The following is a 13,570-nucleotide window of genomic DNA, read 5'->3' as shown; positions in this document are numbered from 1 at the left end:
TTGTATTACGAATTGTAATGTTGGCTAATCTGTCGTGGAAAGTAGTTGTCTAGTTGATATGTTGGCCTTCGTGTGACGCGAAGTTGGTTAGTTTCTTTCTGTCGTGGACGTTTCAATGTATCACATCACTGTGCGTTTTAAATTTAAAAAATAGTATTCGGAAATTTTATGAACAGTTAATAAAAAAAAAAAAGAAAAATACAAAAGAACAAAAAGGAAACTAGAACGATGATGAATCCATTTCGACAAGATTGATTTTCTTATGAATTGATTATTTGTATGACTATCTGAATTGATGGAAAAAATCTCTATTATGAACTCTGCGAGAAGGGGAAATGATCTTGTCTAGACATTTATAACGCAACAAAAAAAAGTTTTATGATAATGCGTATAAAGTTGCATTAATAAACAACACTGTTTTTTGCTGGAATGAATGGTCCGCTGCACGTAAGTATAATTTAAATTTCTTAGAATAGGTGAATTTTCGATTATTCTTGTTGTTGATAGAGCTCCATCTATTATAATCAACTCCTTGTAACTGTTACAATTTTATAATTTAACAGTAATACAATTAACAAATTATTTTTAAGAAAGAGATAATTATTTGTACGATCTTGAAACTTTAACGATTTATTAATTTTCGATAATTAAAATTAATGAATGTTGATAAACAATGTAAAAATAATAATGTCTGTCATAAAGAAAAATGTTTCTTATATTAAAAAAAGACACTTAATATACCTTAGTGTATTAAAACTTATTTATAATAGTCACCATTATTTTGATAACTATTAAATAATTTTATTTTACTTTTTTTCTACGTAATAATCTTAGTTACGTTCTGTCGGTATAGAAGATACCTTTTATTATCACTTTCTTTCGTTCAGTTTGAACGAATTGTATAGCGAATTGCTTTCATAAAGGCGCGTTTGCGAATTACCTAAATTATACAATAATTACACAACATTTAATTACATACTTTTTAATACAAAGATATAACACTTTAATATTTGTCAAATGATAAACCATCGAAATAATTTATCCCGATATAAAAATCCTTAGCGTTGTTTCTATTTTCAAATGAAGTATTTGTTATCTAATCGCTGTTCTACCTCTCATTAGCCTTCATTAATTTTAATAATCGATACCGCTCAATAAAAATCTCCTCCGCATTTCATACTGAAGGAAGTGAGATAATAAATGTAAACGTTCAAGACGGTCAAACTCATCGAGACCATAAATAAAGAAGAAATTATCTAGCAAGTATGGATGTCAGGCGAGTAAACGTATTTATCAACAGGACCTTTGAACTTTGCAAGATATCTTAGAAAAGTCATTCTCCTTTTTTTCTTTCTCTTTCTCCATTTCTCTTTCTATTTTTCTTTTTCTTACGATAAATGCTACTGATCGTTCCGGTTATTCAGATAGCCGTGACGTCAATTACGTACTCCGCGAACAATGATAGCAACATTTACGAATCACGAACACCTGATAAATTCGTTGATTACATCGAACGAAAATTATGAATCTTTTAAATAAGAAAATTTCATCTCGAATCTAGAGTTGAAAATGTTTTTTCTATTTCTTTCTTTCTTTCTCTCTTTCTTTTTTTTTCATTGAAAAATAAAAGTCGCGAAACGATTTCGTCCTTTCTCTCTTATAATCCGTCATTCATCGATTTTTTTCTTCATCTCATTTTTCTTTTAATAATTTCTATCGCTTGATTGCAGTAATTACCAATACAGTATTGAGTGGATAGAAACGGGTAAATAAGACGTTGCCATATATGCCATTAATTTTGCACACAGCTGTGCTTACGAGCACAGTAAAACTATATAGAGTTTGTTTCTTGTCTTTTAAAAGGAGAAAAAGCTTATCGACTCGAAGAATATTATTCTCTTCTTTTTTTTTTTTTTTATTGATTCTGCATACTGGCGCTTCGCTAAAACGGCGGGAATTCGATAAATTCGAATTATTAATATGATTTCTTTTGAAATGGAAAAGGATTCAAAATTCGAAATATATTCGAACAATCATTTTATCAAATCGACGAAGTCTCAAAGACGAACATGGCCAACAAGATCAACTGTGCTTTTACGTAACAAAGTCATTGCTTTTATCTAAAAAATAAAACGAATGCGAGAAAACAAACCGAATCATCACGTTGGTTGACTCGGATGAGTCGAAAGCATGCGAGAGACTATCGTATCTTTTGGTAAAAAAAAGAGAGAGAGAGAGAGAAAGGATTTTATTAAGCGTTTCAAATACTCTTGTTGGAAGTGTAAACGAAGTAACGAGGAAAATAACAAGTGTATTGTAAATAGTTAAACGTGAAGTCGGAATCATACAACATAAGAAAGTATATATTTATTTAATAAATATTAATGATAATAAGAATAATAATAATAATAATTATAATAATTATAATAATTATAATTATAATTATAAAAACAATAATAAAGATAATACGAGAAAAAAAGAATACGAACAATTATATGACAATCATATTATAAAATTGTACATATAATTATGGATAAGTAAATAAATAAGTTGGCAGAGCGATGTTAATAGTTAAAAGAACGAAATATGTGCTAGCTCACAAGAATAAAAAATAAATTTATCACGCAACGACCAAAGAGAAAAAAGAGAGTAATTAAAAGGAGAGATCGCTGTACGAGGTTAATTAGCCAAAATCACGTGGGAGGGCAGATAACCGATATCTTTGTCTTCTACTTCTTATCGTAACTTTCCCTCTCCTTTACTCAATTTAAGATTCAACTTCGTATTCTTCTCGCCCTTGCTTCGGAAAGAAAAGGAAAGAAAGAAGGGAAGGGGGAAAATCGTATCGCCGAGACGAAAGACTTTTCGTCTGCGTGACTGACGAAGGCGGCTTTAATAAAAGATTAATTTATAAGGTGACTCTTGACCTCGCCTCGAGAAATAGTACACTGTATCGCCGATTAAATACTCCCGAGGAGACTGCGTCTTTCGAAGTAGACAAGAGAGAATTCGCAAACGTATTGATAATTATATTTCAAAAGATAGTTTGTTTCCAATGTATTCGCAAAAAAATTAATAGTAACTGGAATAGAACAGCTTCAAATCACTGTTGCATAGATTATAAAAGAAAATAAAGAGTTTGATAATCATGCAACGATGAATGAAAAACTCTTGAAACTTTTACATTTTTTACAAAAAAAGAAAAAGAAAAAATAATAGACATTTCTCAGTGATCGTGAAAACTTGTCTATTTGTTCAGTTTTTTTTCAAAGTTTCAAGAAATAGCTTTCAGACCTTAACTTTATTCGATATTGATTATCGTCATTTTCGTTTACTTCGTAACTGCAACTCACTGTTAAAATTATGTGCACACATAACTACACGCATGCACGCACAAAACCAAAGAAACACACGTATACGATAGACCTTCCTCCCCGTGAGCAGAGAACTCGCCCAAAGTCATTTCACGCACCGCGAAGCGCGGAAACAGGTCGTTTACTCGAGATTTCGTTCATAAATCAGACTACGATCGCATTTCCCTTAACTCTTCCCCTCCCCACCCTTCGTTCTGGTCACCACGATCCTCCTCACCGTGCCCATTATCGTTCACGGGGGGTTGCTACATCACTGACGAACTTAATCGTCCATCATATTCATTGAGATCCATCGCTGGAAAATCATCGAATCCTGCCGGAAACGGAAGGGTTAGAAAGAGAAAGATATAGACAGCTATTTCCGTTTTCTATGACTAATCCTGTGATTTATAGAAAAATTTATTACAAATTTTTCGATCGAGTTACGACGATGAAATGGAACGAATAACGAATTATCCGAATAAAAATTTTCCACATTTTCCTCGCCGGATGTCGATATTTATCCTTTTTTTTCTTAGGAAGCAAAAAAAAAACAACGCGGAAATATGGTGACCGTGATATTATTTTGATTTGAAGGAAATCAACAGGTGAGCATCGACAGACGGGTAGCGAACTCTTCGAAGTTTAGAATCCACTTTGCCCTCTTTCTCTCCCTCTTTTTCTACCTGTTCAGATCATTTTCGATATTATCCAACGACATATGCCCGACATATAGAGAGGGCAGATGGCAAAAAGTACCTATAAAGTGGTCTTCTATCGTGTCTGATAGACAAGTTGGAATCACGTAACGTTACGAAATTTGAGGTATTTAAGTAATGTAATCATTTGCACAGATATATCATGGTCCAATACGATACTTTTTACATTTATTTTTGTAATAGTTCACGTTATATTTTTCATTCTCATTAATCTATTAATTTAGATTGATTATTAAGTATTATATTTTAGAGATATTTAACTTTTTATGTACATATGTATCTCTTTTACATAAAAGAAAAAAAGAAAATTTATCAATAGTAAGTATTCAGTGCCATATTTAAAAACACCATCTATCTTTCTATTATCTCTCTTATATTTATTATTTTATCAGTATACTTCTTCTTCCTGAATTTATTCTTTTTAAATATAAATATCCGATAAATATTCATACAATTTGAATTAAATTCGATTGTTATAGTTGATATTGTAACTCATGTGTAATTTTTATCTTGAGAAATGAAACAAAGACAACGAACGTTGGAGACACAAATAGAAAGAAAGAGAGAGAGAAAGAGAGAAAGAGCAAGGATGATGATGTGCCTTCCACCTGTAGGTTACCTCTACGCGAACGGGATACGTTAATCCCTATACGTTACAGCTGCCGCAATGTCGTGCGAGTGTGTGTCTCCGATGAAGAGAAAGGGACGTACAGGTGCGCCTGAGTTGAGTCAATTCAGTTATGATAAGTAAAAGTGTGCGTGCATTTCATATTGCTTCTTATTTCGATTAACTACCGGTACGTTTAGTCGAAGATAATTCCTAAAGTTATTACGTTTAATGAATCTATAAACGAGGAATTTCTGAGATCGTGAATATTCGCAAAATACATGGAGATTATAAAAACGGAAAAAAGTAAAAAGAAATAAAAAAAAAAAAGAAAAGGAAACAAATATCGTGTCTTTTACGTTTTACTCTTTAACTATTTGTCGTTACTTACATTGTGATTCCTTCTGCAATCGTCGGTATAAAACTTAAACTCAAGAAAAATATAACATGATCGAATGTAACATGAATCTAACATGATTTAGGATATAAGACAAGGAAAAGAAATTAATTCGAATGAAAAATTCATGTACTTACGTTGGCGATTAGCAAGAGCTAACGGAAAGATGGAAGAAAATCGTACGGTTAAGTATAAAAAGAATTCATGTGTGTGTTATGTGTGTGTGTGTTAAAATATTATATATGTATTTACGTGTACACGTGCGCGCATGCGTGTCCGCCTTCACGTGTTCGTGTGAGACGACAGGCAACGTGTCATTAAATCGAAAAAAGCACTTGTACCGTCTACGCACTTGCCGTCCAGGAAGGAAGAAGAAGAAGAAGAAGGAGAAGAAGCACCTGACGTCGTACGCCTCACGCTGGGGTTGCTTTTCAACGGTCAAAAATTTACCGAGCACTACATAGTGATTCTCCAAGTGTAGCCTTCGAGAGAATCAAAAAAGAAAGGAAGAGAAGGTGAGGGAGAAGGAGAAAAAGAGAGAGAAAGAGAGAGAAAGACCAATCGATGAACGATCGATGGCCGATCGATAATGAGCCGCAGGTGTTTCGTTCTCTGTTTTGTATAACGCGCGCTTTTGTTCGACCGCCATCCTTCACCTCTCACCCACGTTATTATATTCATAACTCACATACTCGTTCGTATTCCAAAAGAAAAATTTTTCTAAAAAATAATTCTTTTTTATCTTTGTTCTCATGGTTACATTAAGTTACTATATAATAATTGAAAGAAGAGATAAGTTATAAAAAAAAAAAATGACAGGTGATAATGATCCAATTAATTTAATGAAATTTTAAAAGATACTTGTTTCAATATTAAGTATTTAAATTCATTAATCATAAATACCGATCGCACAATTATTCCATTATTCCGTGCATTAATCATTGGTATTAATCATTAATTTGACTATAATTTATTTAACGATAAATTATACAATTAGACGACGAATCGATTAAATTTCATCATCATTTTATCACCGAGCATCTCCATTACCGTGTAACGTTCGAATTTGTTTGAGTCATACATGCTTCTTCGTGGGGTGGGTCTGTCGAAGGGTGGTGGTGGCGCTCGAAGACGACGGTTGAAAGTTGCTCGGTTTCTCGCGTGGGACCTTCAGGTGGACGTGAAACTTTTTAGCTCTCTACAACACTCTCCAAGGTGCTGGGGTGTGCACCTGCTATACACCTGTTGGCCGTTGCCGAGCTCGTGAACGAACGATGCCGTTCGCAGTACACAACGACGGGAACGTCTTCTAGTCGTTTCCTCGACTTCTTCGTTCTCGTCTGCCAGACGGAAGATACGTTTCTTTTTCTTTCTCTAGTAATGTGGAAAAGAAAAAAAGGAATGTAAAATTTCCGTTCCTCAAACTTTTAAACGTTTCCTTTCTGTCACACATTCACCGTCTTATTAGCAGCAACGAAGTATTTTTATGTCTCTTTATCCTTGGTATAATCGTTTATTTGTGAAAAACGTATTCAAATTAATATCTTAATAGATTATCTTTATAAATACAAAAAAGAAACTTATTAAAATTCTATAAATTATATAATAATATATTCTACGTATGGTATATCAACATTTTTTTTTCATATACTTCCCTTGATTTCACGCTCTTTATCATATCTTTTAAAAATATAATGATTCCATTTATTCGATTACGAAACATTAAAAACTATGCGATCATATAAAATAGTCAAACATCTATATTTGTAATTATCAAAGTATCGAGCTTGCGAACTTACTATTATCAATTTTGAAAATATTAGGATTATTCAAGACAATATGTCCTGATCAGGACTATGCCGATCTCGCACACGTTTTTGTCAGATCGTTTCCATCAAAGGCAAAAGTCGGTTGAGGGGCAATTACCGTGTAGAAGGGCCACCAGGTATTTCGTGGTGGAGGAGTTAGCGATCGAGGGAGTTCGGAAGAAAGAGAGAGAAGAATCCAAGGAGGCAATTCAAGGAGGAAAGAAGATGAGGAGGAGGGCCTGATACACTTTTAATACGGGACCAAAGGAGCCCCCTGCACAGCAGGTGCACCGCAGGTGATTCTCTTCGTCCTTCTCTCTCGCCATGCAGGTTTTCTCTCACGAGTTCTCTCTCTCTCTCTCTCTCTCTCTCTCTCTGTCTCTTTCTTTCTTTCTCTCTCTGCTTCTCCTTCTCTGAAGAGAAGAGTGTACGAGTTGCCTACACTCTGCGTACGTATGCGATCTCCCACAGTCAGTGGTGGACTCGATTCTTTTCCTTTTTCTTCCTTCTTTTTTCTTTCTCCCCAACCTACTCGTCTCTCCTACAATACTACGAACAGACGTGTAGGGATTCTCCCGTAGAAAAGGAGAGATAACCCTGAAACGATCCTTCCGATCAGCAAAGATTCATCAGAAAGTAGAGGACCAAGAGGATTTTTTCGGTCATCCCATGATTCTTACCCTTGGAACTTAATGATTCTTGACAGAAATCGATCGACTCGCCATGCAGTTGACGTTAGAATTCTTTTAATCGAGTAGGACGTCTTTCTTTTTCTTACTTTCTTTTTGGTATGAGGGGAGACTTTCTTGGAAAGGAAGATGCTTGATCTTCTTAAATAAGTCGAGACTGATGCACGACGGAGATATACAAGGTAGCACAGCGAATTTTTACGGGACATGCACCCTGGGGGTCGAACAGAACGAAAGGGTGGGAGAGGGAGAAAGAGAGAAAGAGAGAGAGAGAGAGAGAGAGAGATCTCTTCCTTCGTTGAGAATCGTCCTTCGCCATATGCTCCAATTCTCCGTGGGCTTTAAAGATTTGGCCGGACGTCCAGCCCGATAAATCCAAAACGAGGGTCCAAGCGTGAATGTTCATCCTCTTCCTCCTCCTACTCTTCTTCATCTTCATCCTTATTCTCCAACGATGCTCAGAGAATCGATATTCTCACTGCTGGTCTCTTGTGGGAAAGAAAAACGGCGCCAGACGAAACCCTTTTCGATTCTTTTAGGGTTGGAAACGTAATTGATACGCTTTAGACTCGAATCCTCTTTGAATTTCATTAAGGCTCTCTGGGAATATCGACACCTTCGGATTTTCTTAAAATTAGCAGATCGATTTCTCATATTCTTTTATATAATTTATTACGTTTATATTTTTATTTACTATTTCTTCTTTATTAATTAATTAATTAATTAATTAATTAATTAATTCAAACTTTACTCCGGTGTTCCCAAGGAAAATATTTTCGTAAGTTATTGTCATAAGTTATATCGTTACTTTCTCTATTATTATTAATTATTTATGAAAACTTTAAGGACGTATTAAAAAAAAATATTTTGAAATTAATGTAGCATTAAAAATATATTTATACACACACACACACACACATACGTATATACATATATACATATGTGTTGTCAAGCCGGTGAATTTTGCTGCAAACGACATGTGCGATTAAATACGTGTTATCTAAATTGCAGAATAAGCGCGTGCGTGTGCCAGTTAAAGGTTGCCTTAAAAGTCGATCGTTTTCTGTCTTTCTCTCTTTCACTCCACGTGGAGTTTGGTGCCTTCACCTGCTGCTTCTCTGCTATGCAAAGAAAAAACGACAAATGCGCTGTATATAACAACGCTATTTTGTTACAATACGAAATGAAAGACGGAAATTGCCACGTTCTACGATCATTCGTTGTATCAAGCACAAATTTTAACTGCCAAATATCTTCGATATTTAATATACGAAAAAACTATAATAAAGAACTATAAAATTCATTCAAACGATCTTTCTCTTTTGTTCTTCTGTTAACAAGTTCATATTATATTACCATATGTACATACGTACACATATATACAGTATGCTGGTTTCTTATGAAAGATAGTGACATACATATGTGTGACGACAACGATTTTATATTTTATTCGATGTATATCCTATAAAATGAAGAACGATAATGACACATGTGGGCCTATCATTTTCTCTCTTTTTTTTTCCTGTCTTCTATATTTTCCTCCTCTCTCTCTTCTTTTTTTTTATAAAAATATAATTATATTTTTAATGAGATTTTTAAATAAGACACCTTTAAAGTAATTTGAAAAATTATCTATGCGTTTGATTATTACTTATCGATTAGAATAGGTTAAATGAAAGGAAGAACGGAGAGAACGAATCGAATTGCATTCCTTTAATGATGAATTATCACACGAGTAACTCTCGCGTTTCTTTCTGCAACGCAATTACACGATCAAGAGAAAGAAAAAGACAAGGTCGAGAAAGTAAGATAACTTTGTAGAAGGAAGTAACGACGACGGAGACTGGCAAGCTGCGTTTGGTGCCGGTGCATGGTACATGGTGCATGGTGCAGGATGGCCAGCATCGGGAGACCCCCATAAAAGATCGTTGCAGCTGGATTTTTTTGGAAAAATTCTTGGACGCCTGGGCGTATGCGTGTGCGGGGGCATGTGGTTGCGAGCACTAAGAGAAAGAAGAAGAAGGAAGAAGAAGATCCTGAACGACGACAACGACTACGACAACGACTACGACGACGACGAAGAAGAAGAAGAAGAAGAAGAAGAAGAAGAAGAAGAAAGAGAATGAAGAGAAGAAGAAGAAGGAGGAAGAAGAGGAGGAGGAGGAGGAGGTGAAGGAGGACAGTGGTGGGTAGCAAGGTGCTGCCAAGGTGGCGGTTAGGGCAGCTGATCTTCGAATAGCAGCAGGTGAATGTGGAGAAGAAGGTAGAAGGTGGAAGCGAGAGAGACAGGAAGAGTAGACGTTGCTCGTGCTGGTGGTTCTGCTTGTACTGATGTTGATAGTGATGGTGATGGTGATGGTGGTGGTGGTGGTGGTGGCGGTGGCTCCTACTGAAGGAGGTAGAATCCACGTGTGCATAAAAGGTGTTTCGTTATTGTTACCAGGCGCATGACGGCGGCTTCGTCGTTTTGGATTTATTAATCTTGTTCTCGCTGCTCTTTCGAAAAGCAGACGCACCCTGTCTATTCGTTTATCGTCTGGAATTTTCAAGAGTCTTCTAAACGTTTCTTCTACTATCTCTCTTTTTCTCATTCTCTCTTTTATGCTACTATGGGCAAAAATCATACTGATGATGGGCATTACTCAAGAGTACATTTTCATGACGAGAAAAAAAGTTATCGGGTAACAGATTACAGGCAACCCTCTGCATTCTTTCCCACAGCAACGAGTATGTTTGCGTACGTCGTTGAAGTGTTAAGTAATAAGACGAAGTCATGTATGCTATAATGATGGAAGGGGTGAGTTACAAATATGAGAAACCGTTCGGGAAGAGTATTTTCTATAAAAGCTCTTTTTATCGAAGAACGAAAATCCAGTCATTTTCACCTAAGCTTTCTCTCTCTCTCTCTCTCTTTCTTCCTCTTAACGAAGAAGAAGAAAAAGGCAAAGGGGCGTATGAGGCACCGTACGCAACTTCCTTGCAAACTCTCGTTCCCATGTCCTCTCTTTATGGGTCTTTCCGTTGTCGCCGCTTCCCATGGACTTCCTAAACATTGACTTCCTTAAAGGAGCTCGGAGGAGTTGAGCAGATGGCCTATTAATTCGATGGCCATGAACGAACCGCCGACTTACAACCACCAACGCACGAACCCTACTAAGGAGACTAAGAAAAGAAGAACACCCTCTTCCTACTTTCTTTTTCTACCCTCCTTCGATTTTCCACCCGTTGCACGCACTTGTCACGCTCACTGTCGACCGTTAAATTCGTCATATTCTTTCCTCTCTTTCTAGCTCGTGCAGTCGTTTCACAAACTCGCGCAAACACGGAAGCTAACGGGGTAGAATGTTTGAGAGAGTGAATTTCTCTGGAGAGTAAGTAAGTATACTTATCGTAAGTACGTATATATGTGTATTTGTACGAAGAAACGATTGTCATTTTGTAGATAAGACAAAAGCCGCTGCGTAGGATGTTTCGTATCTACTGGAACAACGTTAAATCGATCATTCAGATAAAAAAAATCGTAAGTGGTTTCACAGATTTTCATCCTTCTTGTTGTTTATGATGATAATACGATCTGTAATCAAATAAATAAAGTAAATGAAGTTTGAGATAAAAAAAAGAGTTATCTTTGTAATCGTTCTTTTTTTTTCTATTATATAAAATGAATGTTGAGATTATTAATGCAACGACAGAATCTATAGTGGAAAAATATAGAAGATATATAGATATAGTTTTTTAATTAATTATTATAAATTAGTTGTAATATTTTAATTTAATAAGATCGATAACTTTTCTATTAACAATCATATTAAATTCATTGTACAAAGAATCTCTATTAAAATATAAAATACGTTAAACAAATAATATTTCTCAAAGATATCGTAAACGTATAGTACACGAATCGTGTAATATAAGTACGCATATACTCGGACTTGCTATTTATAATTACAAACGTCCGTGTTCGCATAAATTACGTGACACAGGCACATTAACCCTCCTGCTTTTATTTCTGGGCATCGCCTCTGACCTCCGTGCAAGCAAGCTCCAATAAAGTAACCATATATAACTGTATGCAGCGCAGCTTGTCTTAACTTTCTCTGTGGGCAATTAATTAGTATAAATACTAGAATAACTGATACCAAGTCGGAAGCTTGAGATTTCAAACGTTGAATAAACCATTCATTTCGATTTAATGCGGTTACATTTAATCGATGAAGATCTTTAACCAATTTCCTAATTATTTATACATCTTTGAAATCCGTTTTTTTTTCACGACATAATATCACGATTATATATAAAATATCAATTTGTAATGTATTAAATACTATAAACAAATAAAAAATATATTGATAGATTATTTATAATCTAAAAAAAGATATCCCACTTATTTACGATATACTGATCAATGATTATATCTTCTATTTATTAATTTTTTATCTTTTTTCTGCCTCTCTCTCTCTCTCTCTCTGTCTTTTTTTTTCAAAAATGTCTTCTAAGTTATGTCGATACTTTTTAAAATTGCATCTCGAAGATTATGAAGACAGAAACACGGCATCGGTAGAATCGTTTTCTATCTAAGTAAATATCTATGTATCTGTCTATCGATCTTAACATCAAAGGACTTAAGGTCTACAGCTTCTGATAGAACTTAACGAGGTATTCGTTGCTTACGTATTACCATCTCGCTATCATCGTAGAAACCTTAAGAAAAAGAGAGAAAGAGAGAAAGGGAGAATGCTTCTGGTGTACCACGACATTCCTGGCGTTTTTGCCGCGATCAGAAAATGACGCATATACGGTAAAACTTATGCGTGTGCATAAATGATAAAGAAAAAAAAAAATAACGTTGAGAAAGTATTGGCAAGGAAACATGGCGATGAATCGACGAACGATCAACAACTTCTTAAGAATTTCTCTTTTCGATCCTTGTTTCGATCTTCCTAAAGGTTAACTGCAGAAAGAATTGCGTTTATTAGATGACTGGTAATTCGATAAATCGATTGGTGAAATCAAGAAATTGATTGAATTAGGAAAAAGAAATCCCTGATGCAACCTATTACATCGTATTGATTATTATGCAATTAACAAAGTTGCATCTGATCAACGAAGTTTTCTCTCTCTCTCTCTCTCTCTTCTTCTTTCTTTTTTCTTTTCTATTTATTTCTATTAACTGACTTCAAACTAACTTTTCTTTTAAAATATTTCTATGATATAAGTAGATGCCAGAATGTGTGGAATAATTTCTTCATTACAAAATATATTTAATAGTTGATTTTCTAATAAGAAAATGAAATAACGTAATAAGGATGTGACTTTAAAGTTACACAATGTCACAAAGATGTATAGAACTATGATAATGTTTATTAGAATAATTATCATCAAATAAACGCCTACATATCTATCTATATGTATTTCTTTCTCTTTGTTTCTTTTTCTCTTTTAATTCTGACACAAAATTGAAACATTTTCTAGCTAACTTTATCTTTAAAACTAATTTATTATTTTATAAAACTATTTTAATATTTAAAAATGATAAATTTAACGGATTTTAAAGATCTATTAGTTATTATAAAATTCGATATCGATAGAAAGTATGGACCTGTCCGAGAGTGACAGGTAAAGATACTCCTGGCGCCAGAATTTTCACGGTGATTGGAAGGATTCTTTATAGAAAGAAAGAGAGAGAGAGAGAGAGAGAGAGAGAGAGAGAGAGAGAGAGAGAGAGAGAGAGAGAGAGAGAGAGAGAGAGAGAGAACGAAAGAACAAGATTTCTCATCCTTTCTGATGATTCGAAAAGCTGCGAGATCGAAGTGGATAGGCAGAATGAAATAATGCCGGTCAGGATGAGAAAAGACACGATCTGAGTAAGAACCAAAGTAAAAGAGAAAGAGAGAGAGAGAGAGAGAAGTAGGGGGCGGGGAGTACACGATAGGATCTACGACTGCTCCCGTTTTCAGCGTGACTGGTAAAGGGTCCAAGGCTTTGGATATGCCCTTT

General features: G+C 34.9%; 2 long non-coding RNA genes across 2 annotated transcripts; one reads left to right on the top strand and one right to left on the bottom strand.

Annotated features, from left to right (window-relative positions):
* Nucleotides 1-43: 43 nt before the first annotated feature.
* Nucleotides 44-11,241, top strand: LOC127064109 (uncharacterized). Its single transcript, XR_007781596.1, has 3 exons — nt 44-447; nt 10,864-10,948; nt 11,016-11,241. It is a non-coding gene; the product is annotated as an uncharacterized LOC127064109 (long non-coding RNA).
* Nucleotides 6,031-11,017, bottom strand: LOC127064108 (uncharacterized). Its single transcript, XR_007781595.1, has 2 exons — nt 6,876-11,017; nt 6,031-6,450 (listed from the first exon to the last, which is right to left on the bottom strand). It is a non-coding gene; the product is annotated as an uncharacterized LOC127064108 (long non-coding RNA).
* Nucleotides 11,242-13,570: the final 2,329 nt, after the last annotated feature.

The sequence above is a fragment of the Vespula vulgaris genome, chromosome 5 (genome assembly GCF_905475345.1).
Source record: "Vespula vulgaris chromosome 5, iyVesVulg1.1, whole genome shotgun sequence".
Taxonomy (NCBI): Eukaryota; Metazoa; Arthropoda; class Insecta; order Hymenoptera; family Vespidae; genus Vespula; species Vespula vulgaris.
This window is presented reverse-complemented; position numbering and strand designations above follow the sequence as displayed.